The sequence below is a fragment of the Lytechinus pictus genome, chromosome 5 (genome assembly GCF_037042905.1).
Source record: "Lytechinus pictus isolate F3 Inbred chromosome 5, Lp3.0, whole genome shotgun sequence".
NCBI classification, from domain to species: domain Eukaryota; kingdom Metazoa; phylum Echinodermata; class Echinoidea; order Temnopleuroida; family Toxopneustidae; genus Lytechinus; species Lytechinus pictus.
In genome coordinates, this window is record NC_087249.1 from 33,448,584 (window position 1) to 33,465,627 (window position 17,044).

The window sequence follows — 17,044 nt, forward strand, 5'->3', positions numbered from 1 at the left end:
CTTAAAACTGGAATTCCTTATTTGAGCTCCAAAATTTCCTTAAATTTGGACAAAATTCCTTGAATTAGAGTCTGGAGAAAACCTGTCTATATTTTTGCATTACAAGCCTAGTTGTTTCACTGATCATGTGCAGCGTGCATATGCATCCTCCAACTCAAGGTAGATCCACACGAACGCAGCAGTACCATAGACAAGGAAAAAGAAAGTATAGCACACTAGCCAGCATATAAGAAAATTTAAATAAATGTGGATTTATTTTGTGTGAGAAATTAAACATTTTAAAGATTCATCATTATTTTTTTCTTTATTTTCCTCGAAATTCAATCAATTTCCTTGAATTCTCAGATTTCCTAGGATTTCCTTAAATATCCCTAAATATTCCTTGACTTTTTTTATTTTTCCTTGTAATTCCTAGAATTGTCAAAATTCCTTTATAAAATCCTTGTGGAGTCAAAAATTCTTAAAATTCCCTAAAACAAGGAAATTCCCTTGCAAGTGGAAGCACTGGGTGCAATTAAAGTGATATTAAGAAGCTACATAGGCGACGGAAGCGGGGGGCGGGGCGAGGGTCCTGTCCCCCCTGAATTTGAGGTGTTTTTTTTTTTTTACTTGTCAATTTTGTTTCCTGTGTCCCCCCTAAATTCAGGTGGACCGCCCTAAAATTGTTTAAAATCGTTATGGTTCCCCCTAAAATTTTGTTTGTTCACCTTTTTTTTTTTGCTTGTCAATTTTTTTCCTGTGTCCAACCATAAATTCCAAGTAGACCCCCCCCCCTAATTTTTTTGGCTTCCGCCGCCAATGAGAAGCTATACGACCAATTTGAGACATTACTTCATTTCTAAATAAAATATATATATAGGGCCTATATGTGTGTTATTAAATGCCAGCCAGGTGCGGATCCAGGAATTTCCAGGGGGGCACTTTTGTCCAGAATAATTTGACAGGCAAAAATTTTAAAAATGGTTAGCACTTGCACATATACGGTACTTTCGACCACTATTTTGTGTCTCTCAAAAGGGGGGGGGGGGACATGAGCCGGGTGTGCCCCCCCCCCCGGATCCGCGCCAAAGCACCCCCTCCCTCGAGCTTAAGGTCAGTTTTGTGCCCCCTCATAACGGGTCAAGTTGATGCCCCCTAAGTTTAAGTTCAATTTGCCCACCCCCTCCCCCAATGTGACACATTAATGCGCTCCCGGTCAAACATCAGATTAGCACCCCGAAGGTCGAGCATCATTTCTGCTCCTCGCTAGGTCAAACTTCAAATTGTGGGCGCGCCCATGCACGCTCTTTTATTATTATTATCATTTCATCTCCCCCTCTTTTCCCCTTCATTTTCCTCCCCCCCCCCTTTTATTCCCTCTTCCTAATTATTTCCTTTTCTCATATACTTTTCCCCATTTTTTGCGATCTCTTCTTCCTACGTTTTTTTCTCTTCCTTTTATTTTCATATATTTCCTCCTTTTTCGACTACCCGGGTCCCGTGCCCCAACCCCCCCCCAAAAAAAAAAATAATATGCGCATAGTGTGTGTCTCAATGAGGTGTCACTGAGAGTTCCCTGTGTTTTTGGCAGCCTTATTGTTGGACTTAGTTTTCTTGTATTGATACATTCATTTTGATTTCTACTTGATTACTTTGGGGGTTCGAAGAGTATGCAGCAGTGTTTACCCCCCCCCCCCCATCACCCTAGTCGCCAATCCCATCCTATTTCTTGCTTGGTTATGAAGACCAAGACAAACCAGCCATATTGGTGGATATATCGAAGTTCACACCCCGAATAGCACAGGCGCACAAAGAGAGCACGCAGTGTGAATAGGGCTTCATGGCTCAACACAGCAGCCGTCCCCGGATGTTTAATTAATTGGAAGAGTGCTAAAAAATACGACTCCCTAAATAACTTGAGATTCTCAAATCGGCAACTGTATCTGTTCTATGGGTGTGGTTGACTTGGAGGAGCCAATTGGTTGAAAAGGACGACTGGAATATCACATTCTTGCTGTAGGGGTGATAATGGTGCATGAACAGCGTATCGGAACAAATCGACTATGACAATCGCATCACACAACAAAATTCGGAACTAATCGGCGGGTAAAAGAGCCGCCGATTAGTACCTCCGGCCCCGATCACCTGGCCGGTCCAAATCGCCTATGACACCGGCAACCCATTAACCTCACCTGGTTTAAGTGCAGTACAGTGTGGGCAAATTTCTTGCTAAAGGAAATCACGCCATGACTGGGATTCTATAAATAGCCTGACCAAATATTATATCTTTATAAGCAGATGAGGAATGCTATCACTCCCTCTATTTATTTATTTATTTCTGATATTTTGACAGGGTAGCCCATTCACCAATAAGAGTGTATGTTTAAAGAAGAAGTAAGAGGCTGTGTATCTGGTATCTCACTCTTTTCTTCGCTCTCGCTCTCTTTTCTCCCTCGCAAGCAAAAGTACATCTCAAAAGATCAATTAAATCCCAATGCAAGTTGCTGTAAAAGTCTTCGTACGAATCACAATTCATTTTTTATGTTTATTTTTATTGACATTTAGAAAATACCCCCACCCCAATATATTCCAGTGGTCGATCTACGGAGTTGGGCTGCCAAGTAAAAAAAGTAATGACCTATACTTTGGAGCTAACCCCAAATTACCTCTATTTCATAGTGAACCTTTTTTTTTGCTTGTAAAAAAACTCTTGGTATCAAAATGACCTTCATTTGGTAGTAAAACTTTTTTCTTTCTTTCTTTCCCTTTTTTTGCTTGTCTAATTTCTCGGTCAAATCCCCTCCTGGGAAAAAAAAGTTAATTGCGCCCCTGTATTCTAAGCTGCACTAAAACAAACAATCCTGAAATATTAGTTGTCTGAAGACAACAAGACGGTTGATCACATGTATACACAGATAATCATTACAGTACAAAAAGTGAAATGGATGCTCTATTGCTTACCTGACCCTGTAACTATGCATTTTGTCCAACATCACTGGACTAATCCTCATGCAAATTTACCCTTAACGGGTAAATAGATGATCTTAGAGTCCTCAAATACACTCTTCACCAGGGGTATTAAAAATGAGACGACAAACCGAAGGGGGTTTAAACTTGTGATACGATTACTGAAATTGGCGCTAAAGAACATTGAAAGTCCTCTTTTTGATGAAAAAAAAAACAACAGAAAATCACAAGATTGTTGCCCTTTTCTGTAAAATTATTCATAATGTATCAGATGACAGTTTGAGTGGTAGCCCATTCATACATCTTAGATTTAAGGTATTTCTGTCTGATCATTTTTTTTCTCATAATCACACTTAAAAGTTATTCTCTTTTATAATTTATATTATGTGTCTAAACACATAATTTGTGTTTAGACACTTTTGGTTTGCCCCAGTAACGTAGATCGTAATATGTTCGACATCTTTATGATTATGATCAAGGAAGCAAAGAACGCATATGGTCATGATGATTGAATGCAGTGATTAAGATTTATCAAAGCGTGTAATGTTTTTTTTTATGTCTTAAAAATCGGTTCCCTGACTTTTGATCCGGCTACAATTGCTCTGATAGAAAATCTGTACATTAAGCGAAACGTAATACCTAACCTCTAAACTAATCAAATCCTAATCCTAATCTTTCCATATTCTGAACCAAAAACTCAATCACAATCCTAACTCTAACCCTATGCCTTCTGAGATATCAAGACCATATTGTCACAGGAGCAAATGTCGCGCAGTCACCAAAACAGGTGTATGGTTTTCGGGGTTGAGTTGACCCTATTCCCTCATGATATCAACACTGCGGGCGTAGCCTGTGTACACTTACGGCTCAGCGCCACATTTCCAACCAGAGCTTTAATTCCAAGTGTATATTTTGAACCAGGAGTTCCCTGTTTTAACCAAGGGGCCTCATTCATCATAACCAACTCTCACTCGGCTGCGCTTCAGTCTAAGTAGTTCAAACCTCGGAAACTTATTTTAGCAACGTTAAGGAAGGCAAGAAATAAGAAACATGGGATTTGCTTTTCAGGAGGCGTTGAAAAATTGGCACTATTTAGTGATCGTGCTTGTGCCTATCATATTCTGTCCGGTTCCAATTGTATTCAACAATTCGGTAAGTAAAATGATGAAAAGTATATTTCTGAAATAATTTTGATTCTCTGATCTTAATCATTCAGTTTTACCTTATAACACTTGGGAGTACGAATGCTTTTCGTTTTGAGAAACTATATTCGTGGCAAAAACACCACCTTCATTCACTTTATATCATGTATAAAAGAGAAAACACGCTTCTGCCATTTCAATAATTCGCTATATATGTTTTAAAAAATAACAGGATATATATAGGCGCTTTTAAAACTATTGTTATATAATCCTATTTCTCATAATTCATACAAAGTCGATGCTCAGGGCTGCCAGTATTGGGAGGGGGGGGGGGTCGAGAACCTGTGGATGTCATAACTTTCTCAACTTGGGAAATAAGGGCAGTGTACATCTAATCAGCTACATTTAATTCTAAGATCATCCAGTCACCTCATTCCAATATTCTTCTTCATTCTTCGCTCCTTTTCAATAGGGCCGCGGAAAGGTTTTTAAAGGGGTGGGGGCGCTGACCATACATAAAAAAACAATCGATTTTTTTTTTACATTTAATTTTTTATACAAATAAATGAAAAGCGGCTCCTGCTTCCCCTCTTTTTCCCAGGCATGATTTTTTTTCCTTTTCGTGTTTCTTCAATCCCCAGTTTCATTGTACAACATGCATTGACGCATTAAGTGCATTTTCTCCTCTCAAAACTGTGCTTTACACCCGGGCTTTACAATCCTTCCATTACAAAGTCAAGTAACGTGTCCTAGCTTCAAATAACATTACTATACATAAAAAGTCCCCGCTCCGATTACTCATTGCACATTAATCCCATAATACGATCGGGAACTTTTATAGCCACATGCATCGACGAATGACTTTATTTCAATGAACTAGAGGAAAAACAGGAAATGGACAGGAACGATTACTGATAACAAACACTACTACTGGGTCAATATGGTAAAATGCTGTTTAAGTCAATGTTTATTTCGAAAATATAAATGTACAGAGGTGCTAACAAGTTAGTGAACCCCGCCAAAAAAATGCACTCCTTCATGCTGAGTGCTGATTGGAGACAACAAAACTACAGCGAGACCCCAAAACAAGCTTTATTGAATGTGATATTTCATCACCTGACTTCACAATTGAATATCTAAAACATGACAGAAATTGAACAATTAAAATTTCCTCATTTTCTGGTGGGGTTCACTGCTTTTTTAGCACCACTGCGTATAAAATGATGCACATGCATACTGTTTACAAAATGAAATGTATACATAACGGTATTAGTAAAGGTAATCAAAATAGAACGAGCTTTTCACAAAACATAGCAGCATAAATCCTACTCTTCTGAATTTAGCAGCACTTAGTATATACAAATCATCGTACCTCATGCGTTACATTATTAGCACCGACTGCATCCATCATACTCACTATTTTACTTGATTTTTTACTTATATTCTCGATTTTTTTCTCAAGTTTGAAAGTGCTTCATATGAGCTTAATGAACATCGTCAGAAAATAGCCTTAAATAGGATGGAATCTTAATTACTCTATAACAGATTATTGTGACTTGATTGAGCACACATATCGTAGAAGACAGAAGGGAAGCCAACAGGTGAATCTTCCAAGACTAAGAACTATTAAATGGCAGTATTCGCTTTCTATTCTAGGGAGTGATATCTGGAATAAAGTTGAAAGAAAATTGAAGAAATCCAGAAAAATTTAAAGGATTTCTCTAACATGTTTTTTTATTTTATTTATCTATTTACCAACAATATTCAGAGTTTACAGGTTATGAAACAAACTGCTTAATATGTTTCACGTTCATGCAAGAAACATTTTATGGTGAGTGGGACCAGAAAATAGCACAAGCGCTAGTCGAGCCTGACCCAACATATATGATATATTATATCACAAATGCATATTTATGAAGAACAAAAAAAATAAGTTTCTTAATTGCAGTAATTATATATTGTAGAGTACATGTAGGTGGTGTGAATTCATGATAACCAATAACTTTTTAGAGAATTCCTTAAACCTTTTCTGGATTTTTTTTTCAATTTGATTTCAACCAATACTTAGAAAAGACGGGGAAATCGACCCTGAGTTGTTTTTAGTCTTAAAAGATTTACCTGTTGGCCTTTCTTCTGTTTTGTATGATATTTGTGGTTAATTAGGTTGCAATAATCTTCTTAGGAGGGAGGTAAATTATCAATACGCAGGTCATACATAAAGGTACAAACTGATAGATTATTCAACTCAAACACATGGAATAAAGGGCGAGTATGAGCTAGCCAGTGACTTAACTTAATTGCACGTACTGCCATTTTTTAAGAAAGGTATATACAATTCAGGCTGCTTTTGTACTACCCCCATGGGTTGAAATCCCAGGGGGACGCTTCCCCCCTACACAATATTAAATGTCCCCCTACTATTTTTGGTCTATATAGGGTGGAAAGAAATGCATCAAAATCAAAACAAAACATATATTTTGGACGAGATGACCTTACTTTTTTTTGCTTGTCAAATTTATTTAGGTCGAAATGACCTGACATTTTGGGTAATAACCTTTTCTTTTCTTTTTTTTTGCTTGTCAAATTTTCAAGCCCCCTGTCCCCTTACCTTTGGGGGGAGATTTCCGCCCTTGACTCCCCCATACCTCTATTCCATGAGTGAGATGAAAAAAAATGAAAAATCTATATTTTATTGTTCGAAATAGACATGAAATGAAATACTCCGAAAATTTGCTTTGCCCAATTGATCGTAGGCCCGGCAGCCGCTGTGCAGCGCCAGATCGACGAGGCTCTATCATGTCTATCCCTTTTAATCATTGAATGCCAAACAGGGTAGCAGCAACTCCCATCTTTTGGTCTGACGTGGCCGGGGTTTCAACCCCTGACCTCTCGGTTGTGAGACGGACGCTCTACCAACTGAGCCAACACACCGGTGTGGCTCTATATAAAATCTTTATATCAATATCAAAGTGAATTTGGGTACGTAATGTCATAACCGGAACAAATTTCTATTTTCTTACGTATACTTAAAGGTCAAGTCCACCCCAGCAAAATGTTGATTTGAATCAATAGTGAAAAATCAAACTAGCATAACACTGAAAATTTCATCAAAATTGGATGTAAAATAAGAAAGTTACGGCATTTTAAAGTTTCGCTTATTTTTCACAAAACAGTGATATGCACAACTCAGTGACATGCAAATGTGTCAGTCGATGATGTCCATCACTCACTATTTCTTTTGTTTTTTATTGTTTGAATTATATAATATTTCATTTTTTACAGATTTGACCATAGGGACTGACTTGACTGAACCATATAGTAATAAACAATGCTATTTCCACATATATAGGGAGGAATTAATCACTGTTTCAATTGACAATGAGGAGAAAATTAAAATATTTCATATAATGAAATACAAAAGAAATAGTGAGTGGATGACGTCATCAGTCTCCTCATTTGCATACCGACCAGGATGTGCATATAACTGTTTTGTGAAATTAAGCGAAATTTTAGAATGTCATAACTCTCTTATTTCACATCCGATTTTGATAAAATTTTCAGTGTTAAGCTTGTTAGATTTTTCTCTTTTTATTAAAATAATGTTTTTGTTGGGGTGAACTTGTCCTTTAAATTAATCGTTCGTATATGCTCTTTAAACGACAGATGCTTGTCAATTGTTATACGACAAAAGTTGCTTCATCAGCTTCTTCCGATACCTCTCCATCCAGTTTAATATTACAAAGTAACTTCACATTCCGTCTTCTGCTGCCAATTAAAAACATAATTTTTGTTTTCACAGAGGTGATTGTCAGCTTATTTGCAACACACCATTTTGTACTTTATTTATATTCATATTTATCTCATTGGTATCGATTTCATCCTGTCCAACTGGAAAGGTGTTAAAAAGGTTAGAGTTGTCAGCAAATAATCTATAAAAAAAACTTTAAACTGATGGAAGATCATTATGTATAACAAAAATAAAGTAGGTCCTAAGACTGAGCCCTGCGGAACACCGCATCTTATTTTCGTTTTTCTTTGAATATATTTCCCCATGTTGAACAAACTGATATCTACAAGCAGGATAGTCTTTAAAGGTATGGTACGGGCTGAAAATATTTATATCCAAATAAATAGAGTAAAATTCACAAAGCAAAATGCTGAAAAAAATTTCAAAATCGGATAACAAATAACGAAGTTATTGAATTTTAAAGTTTATCTATATTTTTTTTAAACAGTTATATGCGCATCGTAATGAATATTCATTAGGTGGGCTGATGATGTCACATCCCCACTTTCATTTTTCTTATGTTATTACATGAAATAAATGTTTCATTTTTTCATACATGTGTAAATGATGTGTCTCCATTATGATGAAATAAGTTGCGGCAATAAATAACTAATGCACTTGATCGGTTGTTAATCCAATTGTTTTAGTTCTTGGTAGAAACATTTTGAATAAATCTAAGTTCATATAATAATATACAAAAGAACAAGTGGAGATATGGCTTCATCAGCCTACCTAATGAATATTCATAAAGACATGTCTAGAACTCTTTCACCGAAATAATGCAAATCTTTAAAAATCAATAACTTCGTTATTTGTTATCCGAATTTGATCAAATTTTCAGCATGTTGCTTTGTGACTTTCACTCTATTTATTAAGATGTAAATATCTCCAGCCTGGACCATCCCTTAAAACCAATTTAAAGGAAGACCCGGACACCATAGTGGAAAAGTTTCTGTATCAAAATATTGTGATTGATTGTGTCAAAGGCTTTTTTTTATCAATTAATATCCCGAGGGTAACTCTGCCCTGGTCTAAGGATTTCAGAATAGTGTTCGACAAATTGATAAGTGATAAGTTTGTACTACAAATTTTTACGAAAACCATACTGATAGTTTAAAATGTATCATTTGATTCTATAAATTCTATTAATCTTTTATTTTTTTTTATAGAACCTTCCTTAGAACTGGCAAAACAGATATTGTTCGATAGTTCCCTGGATCATAATTTTGGTACCTTTTCATAGATAGGTGTAATCTTAGCTATTTTAATGTCAGGTACCCTCCCACATTCAATAGACAGATGAAAGATATATGTAAGGACCCCAGATATCTAAACTGCTCCCTCTCTTAATAAGCTCGTGGGTAAATAATCATGACCAACAGATTTCTTGATATCCAGGGATATAAGATGATTGAATACTTCAGCCTCTGTCACAGGTTTCCAAATAAATAATTGCTAGCTTGTTCACCAATGTAATGTGAATGTGACATATTTTCAATGGGCAATGAATCTGCCAAGTTCGGTCCAATATTTACAAAGAAGTTGTTAAATTCGTCGGCAAGATCGTATGCAGATGTAATAATAGTATTATTTTCACTTAACTTTTTGATAAGCTTATCCACGTCAGTGCTTTTTGACGTTGGTTTCTTACCAACCAATAACTGAATAATTTATTAATTATATCCCATTTTTGCTTGTGTCTCATCGGTTGTCGTATAACAACTTACTGTAATATCTACTTTTTGTTTTGTTCAATATTGAAGAATCTTTGGTTTCCCTTAGTGAATTTATTATTTGTTCAGTTCTAATCCCACACACTGTAGAGACGAAATAAAAGTCCTCCAATACATCTTCTACTCCCAACGTATTCAATTTGAAATCTACTAACATTACGCATTACGCTTATGAATCTTATTCTGCTCTAAAATAGAAAGCAGGCTATCTTTGAAATTCTTTTACATTTGTATTTGGTTTTCTATATATCACAGCAATACACATTTTAATTTTATTGGTAAAATTGACTTGAAACCAAAGAGATTCGGCATGGATAATTTCATAATTTAAACGAGAATACTTCAGATTGAATTTGATATAAGCTCCAGCTCCTCATCCTCGTAACTCACTTTGGCGACAATTTAGGCTTACTTCAAGAGTGTAACCATGCAAATTTAGAAGTGAAGTATAAGGGACACCCCATACTTCTGACAAACAAAATATGATACCAAATTTGGTGTTAATGCAATTTTCATGTAACAACTTGAGACGTTCATTATTCTTCCCGAATTATCGTTTGTTGATATGAGTGAGTTTAGAAAATGAAGACAGATCAAAATTCAGAACATTTTCAAAATCATTTGGTAATAACTCGTAGGAATGTATAATTGGTTTCCATTATTATATTAGTGATTAAGACCTACTTGTAATAAACACAAGCCAATCAGGATAATAGTGGAGGTTGAAGTTCTTGTAGTTAATGTTGGCAAGCCCAACATCAAATAGGTCATTAGGGGATTTAATGGTTTTGAATTCATCATCAATGAGGTTGCATATAATGTTGCCATTGCTAGTTGATACTCTCTTTACATGGGGACTTGACTTTGCCGCATGAAGGACAGCAAGCCTCTTTGGGCATGTTGGGGGCGGTGTCTTCATCGATATAGACGCCCTTCATGGTCTAAATTCCTTTCAACTCGAATCGGCCCGCATACAACGCATCTCTCTTCTTCCTTCATGTCCTTAAAGTAAAGCACGCCAGAATATGTCGCTCCTTTCCTCTAGACTTCTTGCCGATGCGGTGACATGAAGACAGGTCTTCTGATTTCAGCTTTACTCCAGCTTTCTTTGCCACTGCTAACGCTTTATTGTGGCGCATCTCCTGACTCTCTCCTTCTTCTCCCTCGTCTCCTGCTTCATATTCCTTTATACCGCAGAAACGTAGATTGTCCCTCCTCAATTGTTATCATCATAGATTTAGACATGTATACGACAGTATATACTTACAACAATTAAGGTACTTTTAAAATTGTTACAAATAATCCTTTACAAGGAGTATATTGCGATTTTATTTTTTAATCATTTTGTATTTTTTAATGTGCAACGTAATAATGATAAACATTAATATCATAATGATCACAATCACCGGAACGTTAACGGAACCCTTTACATGCGTTTCTCTTGGATGGCATCGATCTAACTACTGAAGAGTTTAATTTCCTTTTGATGGTTTTAACAAATATTATGTAACATTTGAAGCGGTGGGCAAATTAAAGTTTGTTGAATTATCTGAAGTGTGCAAATGCTTTAAGAGACATGGGAGAAAAGGGAAGTGGAAGGGAAAATCGGGAATGGGTTGGAGAGAGAGAGAAAGGGGGAGAGGGGGGGTACAGAGGAAGGGGTAGGCTGGAGTGAGAAAGATATGGAGGAGAGTTGTAACGATGTCCAACGTAGAAGAGAGAAAAAGTTAGAATGGGGCTGATAGATTTAGGAATGAGAAAAAAATGCAAGGTTGTTGGCGTCAGATCAATGTCGTTGTTTAAAGATGCCGGATTTAAACATGACAAAAAATCTGGAGTGAATCCGTTTTAAACCTTCCGCGATGCATTTCCTTGGCAAGATATCATTATGTTTTAACAAATAAATGAATCAATCCCTGCATAGTCTATACGACCCCATATCATCATGACCAAGCTGTATATACAGAGTCATGATTGTTCCTTTTTTCTACGGTTATGCAGTCAAGTTTATTCGATCTATGCTCTAAAAAGAACAAGATTAACATTCCTAAATATCCTATAAGATCGGAAGCTCACAGACTGATGATTTAGAGGCACGCAATCATTGAAAAATATGTCGCCGAAATTCCCCAAGGTTCGATCATGGGCCCGACTCTATTCTTATATTCAGTAACAGCATCCAAGATAACATCGAGCACTCTGTTCAGCTGTACAATTACTCTGTTGTCTATTAGTCTATATAATAGGAGGAGTGTGAATTATGGCGACTTAAATATTCATTCTGTCGTCCTAGCTGCTTGCAGTCATCGCAATGTCAATATAATGATAAAGGTTCAAATTCACACAAAGACACACAAAGACACTATCCTCTGGTTACGTTCATTGTCTCCCATCTGACTGTTACAATGATACCATCTGACTGTTACAATGCTGATTCCATATCTTATATGTAATTGAACAATCTCTTCTTTAAAGGAAACAAGAAATTTGGCTCACAAGGCCATTGACTTTTAATAGCGACAGAACTGTTTTTTTTTCTTTACACTACATGCGACTACAAGTTGTACACCGGAATTCGATTGGTCTCTTTATACATCCGACCGCAAAATTTAGAATATTAGATTATTATAGAAACAAAACATAAACACGTTTTCAGACGTCAACACTTTAGTTTGAAAGAACAAACAAATGGGATAATTTTATGTTTGATATCGATGACGGCTTCAAAGTTAAAAGAAAGACGTCACAAAATGCAGATAATGACATAATTATGAATATTGATTGATTGTGAGAGTGGAGTGAAAGTGTGCAAGTGAATATATGGAGAAGTTGAAATTAATCAAGGGGTCGTCTTAGAAGTGAATTGAATCATTAACGTGGACAGCATGTTAGATTTGAATACCAGTATCGCGATATTACATTACACGTCATACAAACTTTGAACGTGTAAAATGAGGAGGATGTGTTAACTATACGGTGGGTAGATTATTCCACGGGTCAGGGCCACGGTTTCTAATTGATTGATGCGTAATTAATAATTTGAGCTTTTCGGGTGAATATTGTCATATTTATTTTGATTCGAAGAAAAACCACACTAGATTTGTAGAGAATGATGTGGGACAAACACTCTTTCATTATGAGATATGATAAGCTACTAAATCGATTCGTCATTAGCGACAGTGTAATTGTAAACGTTTTTACCCATTCCGTAATAATTCATCAAAGGTGCATAGATAAATTTTTTTCAAGGTATGGATAAAATTCATTTAACAATTTGACAAACCTATATTACGGTACATTGAAAATCTACCCTCATAAATAAATTTTCGCAGTATTTCTGTTTCAGATTTCTATCTCGAACTATGAATTTATTGTTCCCATTGGAGACATTCGTGCAAAATATTTTCCACGCCAAGACAGTCAACTATTGGTTTTCCCATCCAATTTCATTTAGGAGTCACTTAAATGTATCAATGTGCATTTAAATTTGTGCGTTATCGTTTTCCCGGAGATATCGGTCATTCAAATTCTAAAATCAGACAATGGGATTCATTTAAAGACACTATAATACATTCATAATCATTCAAATAAATTTATGGTCAAGACTATTTCAAATTTGATCATTTTAATATTTTCCACGTGCTTTTGATTTCGCTCTAAGGCAAAGAAGTTCGTTAAAGGTCTTACAAATTAACAAATGTACTTTTTAATTCTAAATTTTGGGCAATGAAATTCAGGAATTGTACATTCAATTCAATCAACAATGACCGATAGGATTGCTTATGCAACCGATTTCATTTTTGAGAGTTCATATTAATATTGTGTAATTCATTTGTTTTGCATGGTATCTGTATATGTTATGTAAATGTATAAACATTATTTATAATAAAATTAGAATCGTTATGCATTGTGGCTAAATTAGATAGGGCCTATTTGTATAGCCCCGCTGTCACGACTGTTCTGGGAAAATTATGATCTTAGCATGTTTATTAATTTTCTTTGGGGAATCGGGTCAGTTGGCAAAGATAGTCATTTTTTTGTAACTGTTTCAATAAGGTTTTTTTGGAAATCCTTATACGGGGAACCAAACGTTGCAATTATAGGTGTGTTACCCTATACACACGATCCACCATTTCTTTCCTGTTTGTGCCAATTAATTATTGCGGAATTAAAGGAAGAGTTAAAAATCACTGACTCTGATATGTGCATCGCAGAAGAATTCCGTAACCACCTGAAAATTTGGCCAAACAGATGAAGTGAATGGCCAGGCACGGTGGCATCCTGATAGGGAAACCGAGGCAATTAGTTGGATCCGTAGCCGTCTTAATAGGTTCAACCTGACAGATGTCACTCTGGGAGCATCTTTACGGTGCAACTTTGTATCTTTTTGGAAAAGTACAACTTTGCACTTCTTTTGAAGGTGCAAACACCTTATATACGCAACTTTGCATCTTTCAGAGAGATGCAAAGTTGCAACTTTCAAAAAGGTACAAAGTGTACAACTTTCAAAAAGGTACAAAGTTGTACCTTAAAGGTGCTCCCCAGTGACGTACCTGGGGGGGGGGGGGGGCGTTTCATAAAGCTGTTCGTAAGTTAAGAGCATCTTTAAAAATGACTGGTGAACCTTTCTTACATGCCAAACCATCGCCAATAAATATACCATTTACCACAAGAAAGGATCACCAGTCGTTCTTAAAGTGGCTCTTAACTTACGAACAGCTTTATGAAGCACCCACCGGGTCACGGCATTGGGGCGCACCAGCAAAAAATTTGAGCCACTAAGAGGGCGCGCGAAGCGCGCTCAATTGCCAGGTGTACTGACCTACTAGAGACATTTTAAGAACTGTGCCATTAAATGGATATTTATCTCACTGATCAAATAATGACAGCGCAAAGCGCAAGCGGAAGATATTTGATATTAAGACCTAAAAAGGGACATTATAAGCAAAGTTTTGTAATTATGATACGTACTTGCCTCGCTAAATAAACCATGTGAGTGCGAAGCGCGAGCTGATGTTTTTGTATATATTGACCCAAAAACAGGGACATTTTAAGGACTATGTTTAGGAGTTCATTAAGAGTATACATATCTCATCATCGTCATCTAATGCAAAAGCCAAGCGCTTGCTGATTTTGTTAGAATTACTTTTAAACACTTGAAGCACTTTTTGTAGTCATTGTAATCATGATTATCATATGCAACTCGCCTTTTCGATATTGCGAGCGCGAAGCGCGAGTTGAAAATTTTGGAAATTCAGACCTGGAGAGGGATATTCTAAGGCTTGTTTGTAGGAATTCACTAAGACCATACGTATTTCACTGACCAAATGATGCGATCGCGAAGCGCGAGCTGAAAATTTCTGATATTCAGATCAGAAATTTTCTACGATTGATTGCATCGACTACAATGTACAAACAATCGTAAAAATCAAGCGTACGATCAATTGCTAACCTTTGTGTTACGGGGCCCTGGTCTGCACCTTTAAAGGTGCAAAGTTGAACCTATTTTTCTTAATGTGTAGACAGCGGTAAATGAATATTAGTAGTCAAATAAAAAAAATGTCGTCAAGACATAACTTTGATAATAAAAGATGTAAATGTTATGATATAAAAAGATCCTGTATCGGGTTTGAAGTCGGTCCGGCTCTAGCCTCTTGTCGAGGCCCTGGAGGCTGCTATCCGAGCGAAGCGAGAAATTTATTGATTCTGCGTCAGTCCTGCTTGATTTTTCTGTTTTAAAGGGAGGGGGAGTTACACATACGTCTAACCGCCTATACGGGGCCGGCCTAAGTCCACTTTCAACGTATGTGTAGCACCCCCGTACAATAAAATGCCGCTATCACTGCCTCTACATTATTTAATAATGTATTATAAACACACACCATGATCATCCTATCCCAGACGATATAAGAACATAAAAGGATTTCTTTATTGTTTATTTCCATCTTATATAATTATCACGTATGAAGAAAAGCACGTAATGCATATAGTTTTACGATGTATGTATGCATTTTTTTATTATGAAACATGATTCGATTCACGTACGTATCGTAAATCCACCATCTTTCACCTTGCAACTCTGACTCCCTGTATTTTATTTACACAGCCAATCTCATTGCAATCATGCCTTTTTAATATTGTTACATACTGTGTATAACTGAAATTTGCCCTTCCCCCTTCTCCGTTTTCTCTTTCTTGCTTTCTCCCCCTCTTTCTCCTTTCTCCTGTGTTATATAACCGGGTCTGGAGAAAAAATACTGTGACTTTGCACTACATTAACGCATTAATATAGGGTTTTAGTTTTAGTTTAAAGTAACCGGGTCTGGAGAAAAGACTACGCTTGATTCTCAATTTACTCTTAGCGCATATATTCACAATACGCACCGTATAAGTTAAAACCACAACAAAGACATTTATTCCACCAGTTTTAATTACCTTGGTCTGGAGAAAAGACTAAGTTCGATTCTCATTTTTATCCCACTGGAATATCATTATGGTATCTTAGTTTGGACTCATATTATATTTGAAATAACCGGGTCTGGAAAAAAGACTGCACTTTTGCGCTATATAAACGCATTATCATGATTACTATAGGATTTTAGTTTAGAACGGATTCGCCAAAAATCCCTTCAAATTTATTACATTTGTGGGTAAAGTCATTATTACATTTGTGGTGATAAAAAATTATTACATTTGTGGGTAAAGTGCATTATTACATTTGTGGGTGAAATTATTACATTTGTGGGTAAAGTGTTATTACATTTGTGGGCGTTTTTACATTTGTGGGTAAAGTGTTATTACATTTGTGGGCGTTATTACATTTGTGGGCGTTTTTTACATTTGTGGGTGTAACACCCCCCCCCCCCCCTCTCTCTCTCTCTCGCAAATTCTCCCTCCTTATCTCTGTCTCTTTCTCTCCCTTCATGCTTTTTAAAGGGGAATTTCTTTTTTGCTATCTATACAACTTCCCCGTAGACCCTAATAAGACGGGGGGGGGGCTGATTTTATCAAATACAATTAGTAATTAACGAGGTTCAATAGAATAATGAGGTTAAGCTTCGTATGTCTATGCACTATAATGCAAACAAATAATACAATCATGACAATATCTCATACCCCTGGTATACAAAAAAACATATATAAAAACAAACCAAAGATTACGATTAGTGCATATAAAATGAATTAGACAAGACAAGACGGAAAATTGATTAAAAGAAAAGAAAAAAAACAATAATGACAGTGTACAAAGGAGGACAAGACAGGACAAAACAGAATAGAAAACAAGAAACACACACACAAATGACTACAGAAAACAAAACAAAAGACCAGAACAAATAAAACAAACAAGAAAACTGCACATTAGGTATTAAGAGAGAAGATAAAGGAGAGAGGAGAGGGGAAAAGAAAATAAGAAAGAGAAAAAGAAGGGGAAGCTG